Raw genomic sequence first — 18,097 nt, 5'->3', positions numbered from 1 at the left:
ATGTTTCTATTAATGCAAGTAACAACTGAACATTTTACATTCAGATTTCAATGTTTCATATTTTCTCATTAAAGTTACAACTCAGCACAACAGAGTATGTTCACACAGCCTATTTTCAGCCGTTTTCCTGGCCGTAAACACCCCGAAAAACAGCCAAAAATACGGAGGCTGGACGCCTCCAAACATCTGCCCATTGATTTCAATGGGAAAAACTGTTTTTTTTTTCCGATGGTGCATTTTACGTGGGCGTTTGATAAAGCGGCGCATAAAAAACACCCTGTAAAAAGAAGTGCATTTCACTCCTTCGGCCGTTTTTGGAGCCGTTTTTCATTGTCTCAATAGAAAAACAGCTCCAAGAACGTTGGTAAAAACGCCTCAAAAAATGTTTGTGGTTTAAAAAATGGCTGAAAATCAGAGGCTGTTTTCCCTTGAAAAGAGCTCTGTATTTTAGAGACGTTTTTTAGTTAAGTGTGTGAACATACCCTTACCATTGTCTGAGAATTGCAGCTGTCAGTAAAGAAGAGGCCGTACTGAAAGAAGAAAAAAGGAATAAGGGAAGGCCTCCATGACTAAAATAGATGGGAGGGACACAGAGTTGGCTGGCCTATGAGAGGAAAGGGGGGGGGGGACAGCAGGAGGGCTTGAGTGAGAAGGGGTGGGGATTGAAGGGGATGTACCTGTTTCCTGTTTGTGCTCTCCCTCTCTTCGCCAGGACACAGAAGCAGGAACATGTTTGTTACCCCTGCTGCGTCTGATGAGGAGGCTATGGAGCTGTTGCGGGCCGCAGCAGCCTCTCAGGGTCCTGGATGGCTCGGAGCACGAGTAGCGACGCTGCTGCAGGGACAATCGGGCGCTCCGGTCCAGGAGCGAGCAGAGTCGGCTGGAGCAAGCGGGGAGCGCTCTGTCATGCCGGTGGTCGCGGGGCTGCTGGAGCAGGCCGAGGTACAGGACCGGCGTACCAGGGGGTCGGGCAGGAGAAGAGGAGAGCCCGTTTCCCCCATGACTCAGGCCAGGGCTGGCACTCCCGGCGTGACGCGCAGCACGAGGCGCTCGCGCCCGCCCGCAAGGCTGAGTCCTGAAGACATCCCGCGGGCGCGGCGGCGCAAGAGGAGCCCATCAGTGGACCCTGCAGGCCAGACCCCAGGGCGGCCTGCCGCTGCTCTTTCGTCTGGCCCTGGGAGGAATCCCAAAACGCGGCAGCGCCCGGCGGCAGCGGCGAGGAGGACGCGGCCTTTACTTCCGGTCACATCCTCTCCTTCTTCAGCACGTGGCGGAAGGGCAACGGCGACCCTGCATGGTGATGTGCCAGCCAGAGGGTCGGCTCATGGTGTCGTCGAGGTGGAAACGACCAGAGGTCGCAGGATGAGGTCGGTGGTTGGAGTGCCAGGGACGGAACAGCTCGGAGCTGGTTCAGCGGGACGGATGAGGCATGAACTGGACCTCGGCCAATTGGATGATGCGATGTCACCCCCCCTTTACTCAGACGAAAATCGGAATTCCCCGTGCACACATTGCCAATGCGGACAGCGCCAGAGGGAGTCCGGAGCATTGGAGGACGGTGAGCGGCGGGCCTCTCCACGTGGACATGGGGGTCCGGCTGACGGGTTCACAGCCCCTGGGCAGCCTGGTGAGTTGACACCTACGTTACCATTTCCAGCTTTATTGATGTCGGGTATCGGTGTAGAGGGTGTCGAGGCGGTGGGCGTCGCGGCGGAGTCGGGGGTCCCGTATCTACATGCGGGTGCGGGGGATAGTTTGGCGGAGTTAGTGGGATGTTTAAAAGTGTTAGTGGGGCGGCTAGGTGGTTCCCCTTCCCAAGAATCGTCAGGTGTGGCGCCGGCCGCGGTGTGGGGGGGCAGTGTTGGAAGCGCTCCGGTTCGTCAAAACGGTGGGGGGTTGAATGCCGGGGCAGCGGTGGCAGTGGCGGCGGCGGTTCAAACAGACTCGCCAAAGGAGGTTGATAGGGTGCGTCTTGATGATCGTGCGCGCGGGGAGGTTTATGTTTGTTATGAGGGCCCGTTAGGGGCGCATTTAAAGCAGGAGGTAAAGGAAAGGATTTGGAAGGACGAGTATGTGGAGATTTTTTCCTTGCTTCCGCTGGAGAAGTTTAATTTAGATAAGGTGAAGCGGGATGAAACAAAAAAGGATGAGGAAGAAAAGAGACGGTACAGGTTGATTCCAAAAACGTTCGTCAATTGGATGCAGGCTTTTGCAATTTTGGCGAGCGTTATTGGGGAAAAGGCGCCAGATAATTGTTCCGGCTTGTTTTGTTATTTGGATGCGGTGGGGGAGGCGCATCGGGTTTATGGGGGCCAGGCCTGGCTTCGTTACGACGAGCAGTTTCGGCAGAGGAAAGCGGTGCGGCCGAATATACGGTGGGACCATAAGGACATAGCCTTATGGTTGAAAGTGACGGCACTTTATAAGCAGGGGCAGTCCTTTCCCGGGAGCGGGAATGCAGCAGGAACTTCCGGCGGGGGTAGTCAGGCCTCAGGTTCAAAATTTGGGACGTGTTGGCAGTTCAATGAGGGGCAGTGCAAATTTGGAGCGACGTGTAAATTCAAGCATGCGTGTTCACATTGCAGCGGGCAGTCACATGGAGCGTCTAAATGTTTTAAGAAGGGTAAACGACAAGGGGGAGCCAGCGGTGCGTCTGGTTATGGGGGAGACTCCCGTGAAACTCATAAAGATGGCCCCCTTTCTAAGTAGGTACCCCAATAAGGAGGGGGCGCGGTTGATTAGTTTAGGTTTTGGTTACGGTTTCATTATTCCGCCCCCTTTGCATGAGGTCCCTTTCACGCAGCGCAACCTTAAGTCGGCATATCAGCATGCGGGGGTAGTCTCGGAAAAAATCCGGAAGGAGATTGATCTGGGCAGAATGGCGGGCCCCTTTAGCACGATCCCAGTTCCAGGTTTGGTGGTGTCACCGTTAGGGGTGGTTCCAAAACGAGAAGGTAACAAATTCCGGCTTATTCAGCATTTGTCCTTCCCGAAGGGGGCGTCGGTTAACGATGGCATTGACCAGGATCTCTGTTCTGTGGTCTACACGTCGTTTGATGCGGCGGTAGCGTTGGTACGTGGTTACGGAAGAGGGGCTCTGATGGCAAAAACTGATATTCAAGCGGCGTTTCGTTTGTTGCCGGTTCATCCGGACAGCCAGAGGTTGTTGGGATGTTATTGGGAAGGGGATTATTACATTGATCGATGCCTTCCCATGGGTTGTTCGTTGTCGTGCGCGTACTTTGAGGTGTTTAGTTCTTTTTTGGAATGGGTAGTCAGGGAGGTCGCGGGGGTGGAATCAGTTATTCACTATCTCGACGATTTCTTGTGCGTTGGCCCGTCGTGTTCGGGGGTTTGCGCAAATTTGTTGGAGACGGTCAATTGGGTGTCAAGGGAGTTCGGTGTACCCTTGGCTGTGGAAAAAACTGAGGGTCCGGTGACGACCATTTGTTTTTTGGGAATTACTATCGACTCCGTAGCAATGGAGTGCAGATTGCCGGAGGATAAGTTGGGGGATTTGCGGTTGGTAGTGGAACGAGCGTGTCGGATTAGGAAAATTACGCTACGTGAATTGCAGTCCTTATTGGGGAAGTTGAATTTTGCCTGCCGCATCATGCCGATGGGCAGGGTTTTTTGTCGGCGGTTGGCAGCGGCGACGGCGGGGGTTCGGGAACCCCATCATTTCATTCGTCTGGCTGCAGAGCACAGGGAAGATTTACAGGTCTGGCTCCATTTTCTGGCACAGTATAATGGGCGCTCTCTTTGGATGTCCCGGGCGTTAGATAGCTTCGATTTGGAATTGTTCACTGACGCGTCTGGGGCGGTGGGGTTCGGGGCGTTCTTTAAAGGTCAATGGTGCGCGGGAAAATGGCCGGTTGCATGGGTGGAGGCGGGACTGACGCGTAACTTGGCCCTACTCGAACTGTTTCCCATCGTGGTGGCGGTCACCATTTGGGGAGACAGGTTCCGGGACAAAAAAAGTGCGTTTTCATTGCGACAATTTGGGGGTGGTGATGGCTATAAATAATACTTCGGCGTCGTCCCCTCCAGTGGTTCGCTTGTTGCGTCAGTTGGTGCTTTCCTGTTTGAGTTTAAATGCATGGGTGGTGGCGGTGCATGTTCCCGGGGTGGAGAATTGTATTGCTGACGCGCTTTCTCGCTCGCAGTGGGATCGTTTCCGGCAGCTGGTCCCGGACGCGGAGTTAACAGGGGTGGACTGTCCCAGTCATCTGTGGGAGCTGGTATCCAGGCGGCAGGTGCATTGATTAAACGTTCACTGGCCAGTGCGACGTGGTCGTCGTATGCGGCTGGATGGAGGCAATGGAAGGAGTGGGTGAGATCTTTGGGAGATGTGTGCTCGGATGATGATAGGATGGTGGCCTTGCTGTTTTGGTTGGGGGATGCGTTCGCCCGGGGTTGCACGGTCGCTAAGGTTAATCGCTTCGTGGCGGCCATTGCTTTCGGTTGTAAGTTACGGGGGTTGGCAGATATCACGAAGCGGTTTTTGGTGGGCCAGGCATTGAAAGGGCTGAGACGGGGTGTAGTGGTGAGGGATAAGAGGCGTCCCGTGTCATTTCAATTGTTGTGTTCCCTGGAGGTGGTGGTGCGGCAGGTGTGTCGTTCAGAGTATGAGAGCAAGCTTTTCCGGTTGGCTTTTGCGTTAGCCTTTTTTGGAGCTTTTCGGGTAGGGGAATTGGTTTCCCCCAGTTCGGTGAGAGCGGGGGGCTTGTTGCAGGATAATGTCGATTTGTATGAAGACAGGGTGGAGATAGTGTTGCGAAGGTCCAAAACGGACCAAGGAGGGGCAGGACGTCGAGTGGTTTTGCTGGCGGTCCCAAAGAATCCGGTTTGTCCAGTGTTGTGTGTCAAGGAGTACTTGGCGGGTTTAGATCTCTCAGACGGGCCGTTGCTGCGGCACGAGGATGGCTCGTTTCTGTCGCGGTATCAGTTTATTTCGGTTTTCAGAAAGTGTCTGGTGGCTAGCGGGGTGCAGGCAGAGCAATACTCGTCTCATTCTTTCCGTATAGGGGCAGCGACGGAGGCGGTGAGATGGGGTTTAGATGATGCAGGCGTGCAGCGGATAGGGCGTTGGGAGTCGGCGCGTTTCCGTTCTTATGTGCGCTTGAACATGTTGTGATATATTGATGTATAGCATGTTCCGGGTGCGTGCGTTTCCGCCTGAGTATTAATGGTACGCGGCAGCAAGAGGTGGTGCGTGTATGTTCTTCATTTGTTTTGCAGGCCGTGACTCATGCATGGTGTGGATTATGGGACATTCTTTTGTGTACTGGGGTGCCCTTCGCGCGGATGTACGGCCGGACGGTCGACAGCTCAGGATTCCGCGGGACGCGGCGGTTGTGAGGTGGATGGGTATACGGGGAATGACATGGAACAGGGTATTGCCCGAGTTTCACAATTTTGTACTGCTTGACAGGGCGCCGGAGGTACTGGTGTTGCATGTGGGAGGCAACGATTTGGGTATACGCCCTTTCCGGGAGTTGGTACGGGACGTCAAGCATGATTTGCTCTGCTTATGGGCAACTTATCCTAAATTGGTGACGGTGTGGTCTGAGATGGTCCCTAGGAAGAACTGGCGGATGGCCCGTTCTGTGGGAAAAATTAACAAGGCTCGCATTAAGGCTAATAGGGCCATATCGAGCTTCGTGACGCGTAATGGTGGGGTTGCGGTGCGCCACTGGGATCTGGAGGCTGGGACAGGCAGCTACTGGATAGAGGACGGTGTGCACCTCAATGAGGTGGGGATGGATATGTGGAGTCTGGCTTTGACCGATGGAATTGAGCGAGCGGTGGGAGTGTGGAGGAGCTCGCAGGCGTGAGGTGGTCAAGGCCTGTTTCGCTTTGGCGGGGGGGAGTCCTTGAAGTAGGTCGTAAAAAGTGGTGGGGGGGAATGCATCACGGGATGCACCCCCAATTTGTCGGCTTCTTAGGGTGTTACCCCTTTTGAAAGCTGGGTTATATATATTTATATATATATGGTGGTCATCTGCAAAAAGGTAATTTGGTGCTCCTGGGCCGGGTTACGGCTGGGGGTAAGGTATTTGTGGGCAGATGGCCAAAATTAAGTATCGGTGGCTTCAAGGACTTGCCCCTGTCATTCTGGTTGGTTTATAATGTTATGACCCTGATAGGGTCGCAGTGGGTTATTTGTTGTTATGATGTATCCCCTTTTTTGGGGATTAAAAAATTATGGTATTTAAAGTTATTGTTATTTAAATAATAAACGGCTGCTGTGGCCATTAAAATCCAACTCTGTTTCAGTGTCTGCTTTGGGAGGGTAGATTTACATAAGGGGAGAAGCGACTCGACTTATTTGAGTCAAGAAGAGGCCGTACTGAAAGAAGAAAAAAGGAATAAGGGAAGGCCTCCATGACTAAAATAGATGGGAGGGACACAGAGTTGGCTGGCCTATGAGAGGAAAGAGGGGGGGGACAGCAGGAGGGCTTGAGTGAGAAGGGGTGGGGATTGAAGGGGATGTACCTGTTTCCTGTTTGTGCTCTCCCTCTCTTCGCCAGGACACAGAAGCAGGAACATGTTCCCGCCCGCCCGCCCTGATGTGGATCGGTTGACCGCGGCAAAAGGTTGCTGCGGATGGTGGTTCTTCTCGTCAAAGTTTATTTGCTTATTGACATTTGTCTTTGGGGGAGGTTAAATTTTGTCATTGCAGCTGCGGGGGGGGAGTCCTTGAAGTAGGTCGTAAAAAGTGGTGGGGGGGAATGCATCACGGGATGCACCCCCAATTTGTCGGCTTCTTAGGGTGTTACCCCTTTTGAAAGCTGGGTTATATATATTTATATATATATGGTGGTCATCTGCAAAAAGGTAATTTGGTGCTCCTGGGCCGGGTTACGGCTGGGGGTAAGGTATTTGTGGGCAGATGGCCAAAATTAAGTATCGGTGGCTTCAAGGACTTGCCCCTGTCATTCTGGTTGGTTTATAATGTTATGACCCTGATAGGGTCGCAGTGGGTTATTTGTTGTTATGATGTATCCCCTTTTTTGGGGATTAAAAAATTATGGTATTTAAAGTTATTGTTATTTAAATAATAAACGGCTGCTGTGGCCATTAAAATCCAACTCTGTTTCAGTGTCTGCTTTGGGAGGGTAGATTTACATAAGGGGAGAAGCGACTCGACTTATTTGAGTCATGTGGAATGTGACTTCTCAGTCGTTTTCAATATGATGTCTAATTTTATTTAATTAAATAGTCTTAAAAAGCTACCGTATATTATCCTAATAAGGCTCAGCAGTAGCCAGGGCTGGCCTTAGGGGTGTGCGACCTGTGCCATTACATAGGGCGCATCCCTCCAGCAGGTGGAACGGGGCGCTGCGCTGGCTCCCTTCCACTGCTTGTGTTTTAGAAGCGGCCGGGCAACTCAGCAGCTGCCTTTTCGCCTGGGTGCTTCTCTCACCGACATCGCGTTTCTAGCAGCGAAAATCGGATTTCCTCTAGGAGATGGGGGCATTGGGGATTGGCATTTGTAAATTGCCCACATTGTGACCCCCCCCTAATGTCAGTCATGGACACCTGGGCCTGGGTGTGACTGCAACCTCTTCACCCCTATAGTTATGTTCCCTGGGTTTACACTAACATTACAAAATGTTTTCAATGTCTGACTCGTCCTGTGATAGAAAATGAAAGGTGTGAAAGTAAATATATTATTATTCATTCTAGATATGGGGTTATTTTATATTTATTCCATTATGTATTTTACAGACATTTATGACATCTGAATATGTGGCACCAGTGACAGCCGACATGCTAGGACATACACTCTATATATGTAAGTATTATAGCAAATGACAACCTATAGAAATTCTATAATCTGATGTCATCCAGAATGTTCCTATAGAGACACATGACAAGACTGTGGGAACAAATTCCCCAATATTGTTCATCCAGGGCCTGTCTTAGGTGTGTGCGACCTGTGCGGTTACACTGGGTGCATCACCTGTCACTAATGAATGGGGCGCCACTGGTCTTGATGTCTGGGGCACCCATTGCTTGAACACTCAATCCCACTCTTCATGTAAAAAAAAGTAAAGGGCACTGCTTAGGATGCAGATACAATTCCTTGGTAATGGATTACATTACAGTGTGGCAGACAATACTTGTGTGGCAGTGTTATTTGGGCACTGTATGATTGCAGTATTTGAGTACTATATTCTACGCCATAAAGCTGAATTCAGACGCTGCAGATTTGCTGCGCGGCAAAATTCACAAGTGTTACAAGTCAATAGTTACAGTCTCAAAAACTCATCCACATGTAGCAAAAGTAAACGCTGGGAATTTTGCTGCATCTTTATATTATTATTATTATAGAAATGCTCCATAAAGAAGATATTATGGTATTAGTAATATATAAGGGACTTGTTATTTATGTAATTTCCTAATACACCGTTGGCTTATGGGGGAGCACACAGCGCACACAGAGTGTCTACATTACCAGTACTGCAGTCTGTGCGCCACCATACAGGTCCGTCCACATGAAGTTGCTGTGTACATGAGCCCTAATGTACATTTCCTTCATTGTTGGGTGGTCTATACTGAGCACACGTCTGTCTGGAGAAATAAAACTACACAATTATTGTTTTTTCCAGAACACCTTAAGATCGGCTGCCTGCTGCCAGGGGGACTCTCTGAAGCAATATTTCATCTATGCAAGGTGCGTCTCTTATTAGTTACTATATGCAGTATCCACCAATACCCTCCACAGTTAGAATGACACTTTTTGTATGTCCTGGGTCAGAATGCCCCTTTTGTATGGCCCCACAGTAATGAAGCCCCTTTTCTAAGCCCCGACTCAGTCCTTTTATCCCCCATATTAATAGTGCCCCCTTTGCTCCTATAAAATAAAAAATTATACTCACCTAATAGACGACCAACCGGGTCAGACATTTCGCTTCCTCCCTGCGCCGTTATTGTTTGTCCAATTTCAGGGGCGTATGGAGCCCCAGAGCTGTGGGCCACCCCAAATCCCTGGACCCCAGCCGGTTATCCTATTTACCCCTTTGGTAATTTTACACTGGTTGGGGACTGGACTCTGTTCTAGATAGAAATGTTGCCATTGGGGGGGCGGAGCTAGCCGCTGACTGGAATGGCGGTGTAGTGCACTCTCTCCTGCTTCAGCAATAGCATTACAGCGGCTCACAGCGGCATAAGACCTGCTACGACAGTCTCACTTACCTGACCAGATCCCGGTCACAGCCGACATCGATGTGGAACATGACCAGGAGGCGACAGTCCAAACCGGAGCCCAAAAAGCTTCCGGACTATTTCCCTGCGACTAGCCGGTCACAAGATGGCGCCGACTCCCTGTCTGAGCCGGACACGCGGCAACGGTGCAAGCAGCTATCGGCTGCCTCAGGTCAGTTTGCTGATGGAGATACACAGGGCAGGATGGAAGAGGTGTCAGGCCCCGGTAAACGGGGAGCGACTGGATCGGGCCCATCTTCACCCAATAGTAAAGGCCCTACGGTTAAAAAGGCGCTCTTTCCTCAGAGTTTACCATCACACGATACTCACCTCATGGCTTCTGATATGTCCGGGATGTCTGAGATTTCAGATGATGCTCCTTTGACCACTGCCGTCATGAAAGGGTTAATGCATACCTTGCAGACTTCCATTTCTGGAGTGATGGATCGGGTATTAGCACAAATACATGCGACTGTGGATGACCTAGGATTCCGCACGGATCATTTAGAACGCAGCATGGGAGACCATGCCAAGGCTCATAATGATCTCATTGACGCACATGCTGAGCTTAAAGATGAGGTGAAGTGGATAAAAGACAAGCTCATGGATCAAGAAGAAAGGTCGAGGCGGAATAATCTCAAAATTAGAGGGATCCCTGAAGAAATCTCAACCTCTGAATTACCCAATTTTTTGCAAGTCATGTTCAAAGCTTTGGTTCCAATATTCGCCCCACTGGATCTAACTCTGGACAGATCACATAGAATCCCTAAATCTAGGGCTGCTCCGGAAAATGCTCCAAGAGATGTTCTCTCGAGGGTACACTTCTACCAAGCCAAAGACCGTATCATTCAGGAATCCAGAAAATTGGGGAAACTCCCACCTCCATATGCTCACATTTCAATATACCCGGATCTGTCGGCTTCCACCTTGATGCTACGAAAGCAATTCCACCCGATCACTTTGGCTCTTAGGGAGCACAATCTGAGATATAAGTGGGGATTCCCGGTCAAGTTATTGGTCTCTAGGAATGGCTCCACACATGTGATTCCTACTCCTTCGGATGGGATTGATTTGCTTCGCAAGTGGAACATTCCTGTCCAGTCCATGGGACCGGAGTCAGCTGACAAGCCACCGAGACGTCTCCGCCCGGAATGGGAATTGGTACAGGGACACTCTGCCACCTGATCTTTCCGCTGGTAGTATGGTCATGTCATAATGCTATTTGTTGTGGTTATCTTTATTCTCTCTCCCTGACGAAGGTCTGTACGGCGCAGTGTAGGCGCCTTGTTTTTCCTTTTTGCACTGTTGTTCTTATGTTTTTATTTTTGAATTTGGTAATATTGTTCTGTACACTTCATGGTCCACAAGATCCTATATCTTTATTTCGAATTCATGTTCCATGCCCAGCCAGACATATTCTCTTACGCTGTCTCATGCCGCTTAACTTATCCTCTTTAAATGTAAAGGGGCTCAATAGCCCTTTTAAAAGGAGACAGATGTGGAAGGAAGCTTTGGCCCTCCACAGTGATGTTCTCTTCGCCCAGGAGACCCATTTCTCCTCCCTTCACCCTCCGAAATGCACACATTTTAGATTTCCTCACATATTTCAAGCATCACATTCCAGTAAATCCAAGGGTGTCTTGATAGCAATAAAGGATTCGGTTGCCTTTCATTTGCATCAGGTCATGCTGGACCCTCAAGGTAGATTTGTGATACTCATATGTGACATAAATAATATCACTTTTACGTTGGTCAACATATATCTCCCTAACTCACATCAACTTAAGGCTTTTCACAAAATCCTCTGAAAAGTAAATAAAGTGGTGAAGGGGATGTTGATCATAGGGGGGGATTTTAATGACGTTATGCATCCCTCAATCGATTCCTCGAATGCTCACAGACCTCGCTCAAATCTACACCACACGGTACACTCGGAGGAGTTATATGATGTGTGGCGCTGTCAACATGGTAATGAACGTGATTTTACGTATTTTTCAGCGCCACACAAAGTATACTCTCGCATAGACATGTTTCTGGTGAGTAAACTCAGTCTCAGATGCATCTCCACATCCACTATTGGAGACATATCGTGGTCAGATCATGCTCCCATCTCTATAAAGGTCCTGGATCAATTGCCAGCGCCCCCTTTCTCCTCTTGGAGACTGAATGATCTAGTATTAGACCATCCTCTCACAAAAGATTTGATGGATACACACGTCCAAACATACTTTGAGATCAATGCCCCTTCCTCAACTAACTGCTTTTCTCTATGGAATGCCCATAAGGCCTACATGCGGGGGATGGGGATTCAGGCTGCCTCCAGATTAAAAAAAGATAGGGAAAAAAACACTAAGGATATCCTCACTCAACTACATAATTTGGAATCCCTTAATAAATCTAAAGTGACTCCGGACACGTCGCAAAAAATCAAAGTTCTTAGGGATCAACTGCAGGCGGTGCTTATGTCTGGGCATATGGCCTTATTTAAAAAATTACAATTCGGCTTTTACCTTCACGGTAATAGACCAGGGGCACTCTTAGCTAAAATGCTTAAAATGAAGAGTGCTAAACAGAGAACAGCATTTCTCATGGACAAAAACGGCAATAAGGTTACTCACCCCCAAGAAATTAGTGATCAATTCCGGAGTTTCTATCACAAACTATATAACCTCAAAGAAGATAAAGCCACCTACCAACCTTCAGTATCGGACATTAATAGCTTTTTGAGTGGCCTGAATCTTCCTTCCCTGTCTGTAGAAGACAGTGTTCATCTACAATCCCCCTTTACGATACTTGAAGTCTCACAAGCTATTAAAAGTCTAAAGTCAGGTAAAGCCCCAGGACCAGACGGGTTTTCTAATCAGTATTATAAAAGGTATGACAAGACTCTAGCTCCACATTTAGTTAAAGTGTTTACTGAAGCTGCAGGGATGGGGTCCTTTCCGCAGGAGATGCTCGCTGCCACCGTAGTCACTTTGCCGAAGCCTGGGAAAACGCCTCATTCTCCTGCTAACTTCCGCCCAATATCTCTTTTAAATACTGATGTTAAACTTTATGCTAAAATATTGGCTGGTCGGTTAGCTACATTACTTCCTGAATTGATACATGAGGACCAAGTGGGATTTATTGCTGGACGGCAGGCACCAGACGGCACCAGAAGGCTTATAAACCTAATTCCTAATACCTAATTCATTGGGCGAAGACCCGTCGAGTGCCTTCCGTGCTTCTTGCTTTGGATGCGGAGAAGGCATTCGACCGGGTCCATTGGGGATACCTAGAGGCTGTTTTGTGCAAATTTGGATTTGGTGGGTGGATAAAATCTGCTATTATGGCATTGTATTCCAATCCGTCAGCTAGAGTATTGGCCTCAGGGTTCATGTCTGCCTCGTTTCCTATTTCCAATGGCACCCGTCAGGGGTGTCCGTTGTCACCCTGATCTTTGCGATGGTTATGGAGCCTCTAGCCATGTCTATTAGGCAGAACCCGTCCATCACAGGCATCACGATTGGCACCCTTCAACACAAGATAGGGTTATATGCCGACGATGTTATCCTCACACTCTCCAACCCCTTAATATCCCTACCGGCAGTGAAACACACCCTAGACAAGTTTGGGACAGTGGCTTACTACAAAATCAATGCTAGTAAATCACATTTGTTAGATGTGGGACTTTCGATGCAAGTAGGGAATAAAATCCGTAAATCCTTCCCTTTTCAATGGAGCTCATCAAAAATTTCATATCTGGGTATACAACTTACTAATTCAACGAATCTCCTCTTCAAACATAATTTTACCCCTCTCTTAACAAGTATTCCCCAACTGCTATCTAACTACAGTGGAGTTTGTACATCTTGGGCGGGGAAAATAGCAATCATTAAAATGATGGTTTTGCCGATTATGCTGTACACGTTACGTGCACTGATTATCCCTCTTCCTAGTTCCTTTTTGAGGAGTCTCCAAAGAATACTTAACAACTTTATATGGGCACATAAAAAGCCTAGAGTGAGGATGCACACATTATTTAGACACTGGAGACACCGAGGTATGGGAATGCCGGATGTCCAAAAGTATTACTGGGCAGTTTCATTAGACCAACTGAAATCTTGGTGTGCACGCTTCCCCTCAAAGAGGTGGACACATATTGAACAGGCAATGGTAGGTCGCCCGCTTATATCACTGTTAGGGGTTGCTTCACACTCTTCTCCTAATACCTATAATTGCGTGTCCCCCACTGTCTCAGCTTCTCTGAAGGCTTGGAAAAAATATACCACCCGGCTTCCCTCCTTGGCCCTCACTCCACTTAAAAATCTGCCCTTACGTTACTTACTTACTTATTTACCTGAGATATCGTTGGATAACTGGATAAATTCAGGGATCTCCCATATTCACTTGCTATTTACTGGCCGCACATTATTAGCCTTTACTGACTTAGTGAAGGTTTATGGTATCCCTAATAGGGACTTCTATAAGTATTTATGTATAAGACATTTATTTACGTCTTTAGATGTCAACGCCTCAGTATTCCCCTCCATGGCCCGCCAGCAATACTTTGATCCTGAAAGTAGGAAACAGGGTATTTCGAGATTTTATGGAAATTTGTACGAGCATCTCCTTCCCAGCATACCTTCTTATTGCGCTAAATGGGAAGAAGACTTTGACTCTTCCTTTTCTCTGACAGAGTGGCAGAAAGATTTTGCATGGCCCAAAAAAATATCTAAGGGGGTTAAACATTGGGAAGCTTCCCAAAAACTGTTTTTGCGAAATCTGACAACTCATACCCGGAAGTATACTGGAAGGGATGTGGCTGCAAAGGGTCGTACTTTCACATGTGGTGGCAATGTCCGGAAGTCTATGCGTTTTGGAGACAGGTATTCGATATTATTTCCCAAATTTCGTCCTGTAAGGTTGAACCTGACCCGGCCCTGGCCTTATGTTTCCTCAATATGCACAATATCCCGAGCTCCTCTCAATTGGTGTCCAGCCATATCATTATAGCGACACGTTTGCTTTTAGCTAAATACTGGAAATTACCCAACCAATACTCCGTTTCAGAATTGCTCAATCAGGTCAATGTTTCCTATACCATGGAACGCATGTATGCATTGAGATCCCATAGACTTCCTCATATTCTTACACTTTGGGAACCATGGACCAAGTATCTGTCCATCTCCGCACAGGGAGTTAAATTGCTTCCTCTAATTTCAATTGTCACTTGACAGCAATTAGACAAGGTACAAATATTTAGATTTCTATAAATAGGTTACTAGACTCATGCCACGGGTCTTACCATATGTTCTTTTAATGTATGATATGATTTATCGTCTAGGTAATTTCGGTGGTATTGATGTAACTCTTTGACATGTGAATATAAAATTATATTATGAATAGTATGAGGGGGATTGTTACTTCTCCTCCCCAGGATGGGGGGAATATCTGTATGCATGTGGTCGGCACCATCTCGAAAAGAGTCTTATTCTCAAGACCACTAATATCAAGGGATAAATTAGATAACATAAGGCACTAACATAATGTATTTGTACATATGTATGCTGATGGAGAGGTAGGGATGTTGTGTAATTGTACATTCAACTTCCTATATATTGTAAAGTGACAAGAGGTCTGAGTAATGCTATTACCATAAGGGTTATATGGGTTTGGAGGTTCCTGCGTGGACCTACTGTTGATAATGTCAGATATTTTTGTTGTTGTTCTTTTTTCTTTATTCTGTACTTCTGAAAAAGTTAATAAAAATCTTAAAATTTAAAAAAAGAAATGTTGCCATTGATTGAGATTTGTCCTAATACATTGTCTTTCTTTCTCCTAGAATTAATTCCTCATAAGAGTTCATGATAACCACACGTCCCAGGAGGGCAGATCGAAGATTAAGCAGAGCCCTCCACCTCACATCACATAACGTTCTACATTCAGTCGGATGTATTCAGTAGGAGAGTCCAAGGTCAGTGTATTTTATTAACTGCATCTCTAAATGATCACATAGTGTGTATTACTGGTCAATACTGAAGAGGGCACTACCACCATAGATGGCCTGGGCACCCTCAACTTACACTGCCGATCCGGCATTTAGGGCCCAAACCTATAATATAAAAAAACAGAAAGATACAATCCCTAGTTTATTGACTGGGTGATGTTATTTGGGCACTGTATGATTAAATTATTTGGACACTACATGGTGCATCATAAGGGGGAGGACGTCACAGATACTGCACATGTCACCAATAAACCTAAGGCCGGCCCTGGATGTGACACAATAGCTGCCACGTGACATGCCATCCACACGGACATGACCGCTGTGGCCTAGCAACTAAAGACAACAGAACCACCAGCGCAGGAGCCACAGGTTTATGAAACTGTCAGAAAACCCCTTTAATAATTATTTTGTCTGTTGAATCCATAAATCCAATTTACCATTTTCTACTCTCTCTACTCCAGTCCAAAAGACTCCACAAAAGACAAATTAGAAGTTTTCCATTAAGGATAAGATTATATAGAAGAATAACAATAAGCTCCTGGTCCCTGATACAAAATCTATACCAGGGTCCTCCAACTATTATGTGCCATTATACTGCTGGTGTTATTTGTGTGGCAGAGGGGCATTGGACTCGCCCTGTGATAGAAAATGAAATGTGTGAAAGTAAATATATTATTATTCATTATAGATATGGGGTTATTTTATGTATGTGCATTAAACCCATTATGTATTTTACAGACATTTATAACATCTGAATATGTGGCACCAGTGACAACCGACATGCTAGAAGATCCACTGTATATATGTAAGTATTATAGCAAATAACAACCTATAGAAATTCTATAATGTGATGTCATCCAGAATGTTCCTATAGAGACACATGACAAGACTGTGGGAACAATCTCCCTGATGTTTTCAATAGGCTGAACATATATTTGTTGATATGATGAACCATACTAAGCGCACGTCATAATATCTTCACAGTTTATACTTTTTGTTCCACCAGAATTTCTTGAGATCGGCTGCCTGCTGCCAGGGGGACTCTCTGAAGTAATATTTCATCTATATGCGGTATGTCCATCATTAGTTACTATATACAGTATCCACCAGTAGCTCTGTACATTGAAAAAGTAATGAGCGGGCAAAATGCCAAGAAAGGCGTAGCAGTGGGGAACCTTGGATAGTTGGTAGGAATAGGCATAATGTAAGTTAGGGGTATCTTTGTCCAAAATGCTGGCCACATGGCTCGGTTTGGGACTGAACGTAGGTAGGTGTAAGGTAATTGGGTGAGGGAGTGTAGGGGGATTTTAGACAGCTTTGGTCTGCCAAGAACATTTGCGATGTGTCAAGGCCTGGATGCAATAGACAAGGACTTAAGTGAGTTTCATTACACAGTCATAATCTGCAGGCATAGGTGATAATGGACACTGGCAGAATGTTTTTATATTTACAGCACTCAAGCGGAAAGCAATGGAATGTGCCAGGATATTCCCACGTATAGAGCCCCCACAAGTCATGCAGCACAAGGACCTGGACTTGGGGTGTACTGGATTGTTTGGAGCAAATGGCATCAAGGAAGCAAGGCAGGTATCCTCAATGGTATCATTCTAGCAAAAATTTGAGGGAACATGGCACGATGATGGGCCAAGTACCAGGATCCTTGCGCAGGTATCCAGGGTCGATGAAGGCAGCAATATCCCAGTAGGGCCTCATAATCTCAACATGGGAGAGGGACACCTTGGGGTTGCCAAAATGTTTAGAACACGGGGTACTGGCACAATGTTTGGAATTACAGGAGCAGCGTATCTGGATGTAAAGAGAAGCAGAAGAAGGCAACAGTAGCTGGTTGAGTCTGATTCTGATCTGTCAGATGATAATAAGTGGTCTGATGTTGGGGATAGATGGGCTAATGGGCAAGACGTTTAAGATGCTGAAAAAAATGTTTACGCAGGATAAAGTAAAAAGGTAAAAGTGAGGAGGCGTGATACCGAAAGCCAATCCTTTACTGGAAAGAGGGGGTAAAGTTTGGGGCCAGGAAACATGTTTGTTGATTTCTACCTACACACACTTGTCCCAGGAAATGTTGGGAAACATAAGGGAGGAAAGGCTTGTCTAGTTTTTGTGATGTCTATGGAAGATTTTGTTTAGTATTGCAGTGTTATGGTGGTGGAGCAGGACCCCCTTATTGATCAGGTGCCAATAAAAAGGGATGGTGCCTGTGAAGCAGGCTGGTAAGTATAAAAAAAATACATCTGTCGCATCTAAAAGAGGCATCAGTAAACGATGAAATAGACAAGGAGTTGAGTGAGTTGCATCATTAAAGCAGAATCTGCAGGCACGGATGACAATGGATACTTGCAGAATGTTTTTTGTGCCTACAGGACTCAAGTGAGAAGCAGTGGAAAGGACACGGATATCGCCACGGATAGGGCGTCCCAGAGTCATGCAGCACAAGGAACTGGACTTCTGATGTAATTGACTGTTTGGAGGAGATGGCGTACATTTGTGAAGAATGTAGTTGGCTTTCGAAGCGCGTAAGCAGTCTTGTATCATCACTTCAACATGCCGTGTGGTTTATAAAATGTTTTTCTAATAAAGTCATCACATTGTCATGAGGATTGCTGGACCGTATTTTCTTCTGTGTACTGTATATTTATTGGACTGTGCTAACGCCATACAGCCCTCCCTGTAGAGAATGCCATACAGTCCCCCTGCAGAGAACGCCATACAGCCCCCCCTGTAGAGAACGCCATACAGCCCCCCCTGTAGAGAACGCCATACAGTTCCCCCTGTAGGGAACGCCATACATCCCCCCCCTGTAGAGAACGCCATAGAGCCCCCCCCTGTAGGGAACGCCATACAGCCCCCCCTGTAGGGAACGCCATACAGCCCCCC

The sequence above is a fragment of the Rhinoderma darwinii genome, chromosome 2 (assembly GCF_050947455.1).
Source record: "Rhinoderma darwinii isolate aRhiDar2 chromosome 2, aRhiDar2.hap1, whole genome shotgun sequence".
Classification (NCBI taxonomy): Eukaryota; Metazoa; Chordata; class Amphibia; order Anura; family Rhinodermatidae; genus Rhinoderma; species Rhinoderma darwinii.
This window is presented reverse-complemented; position numbering follows the sequence as displayed.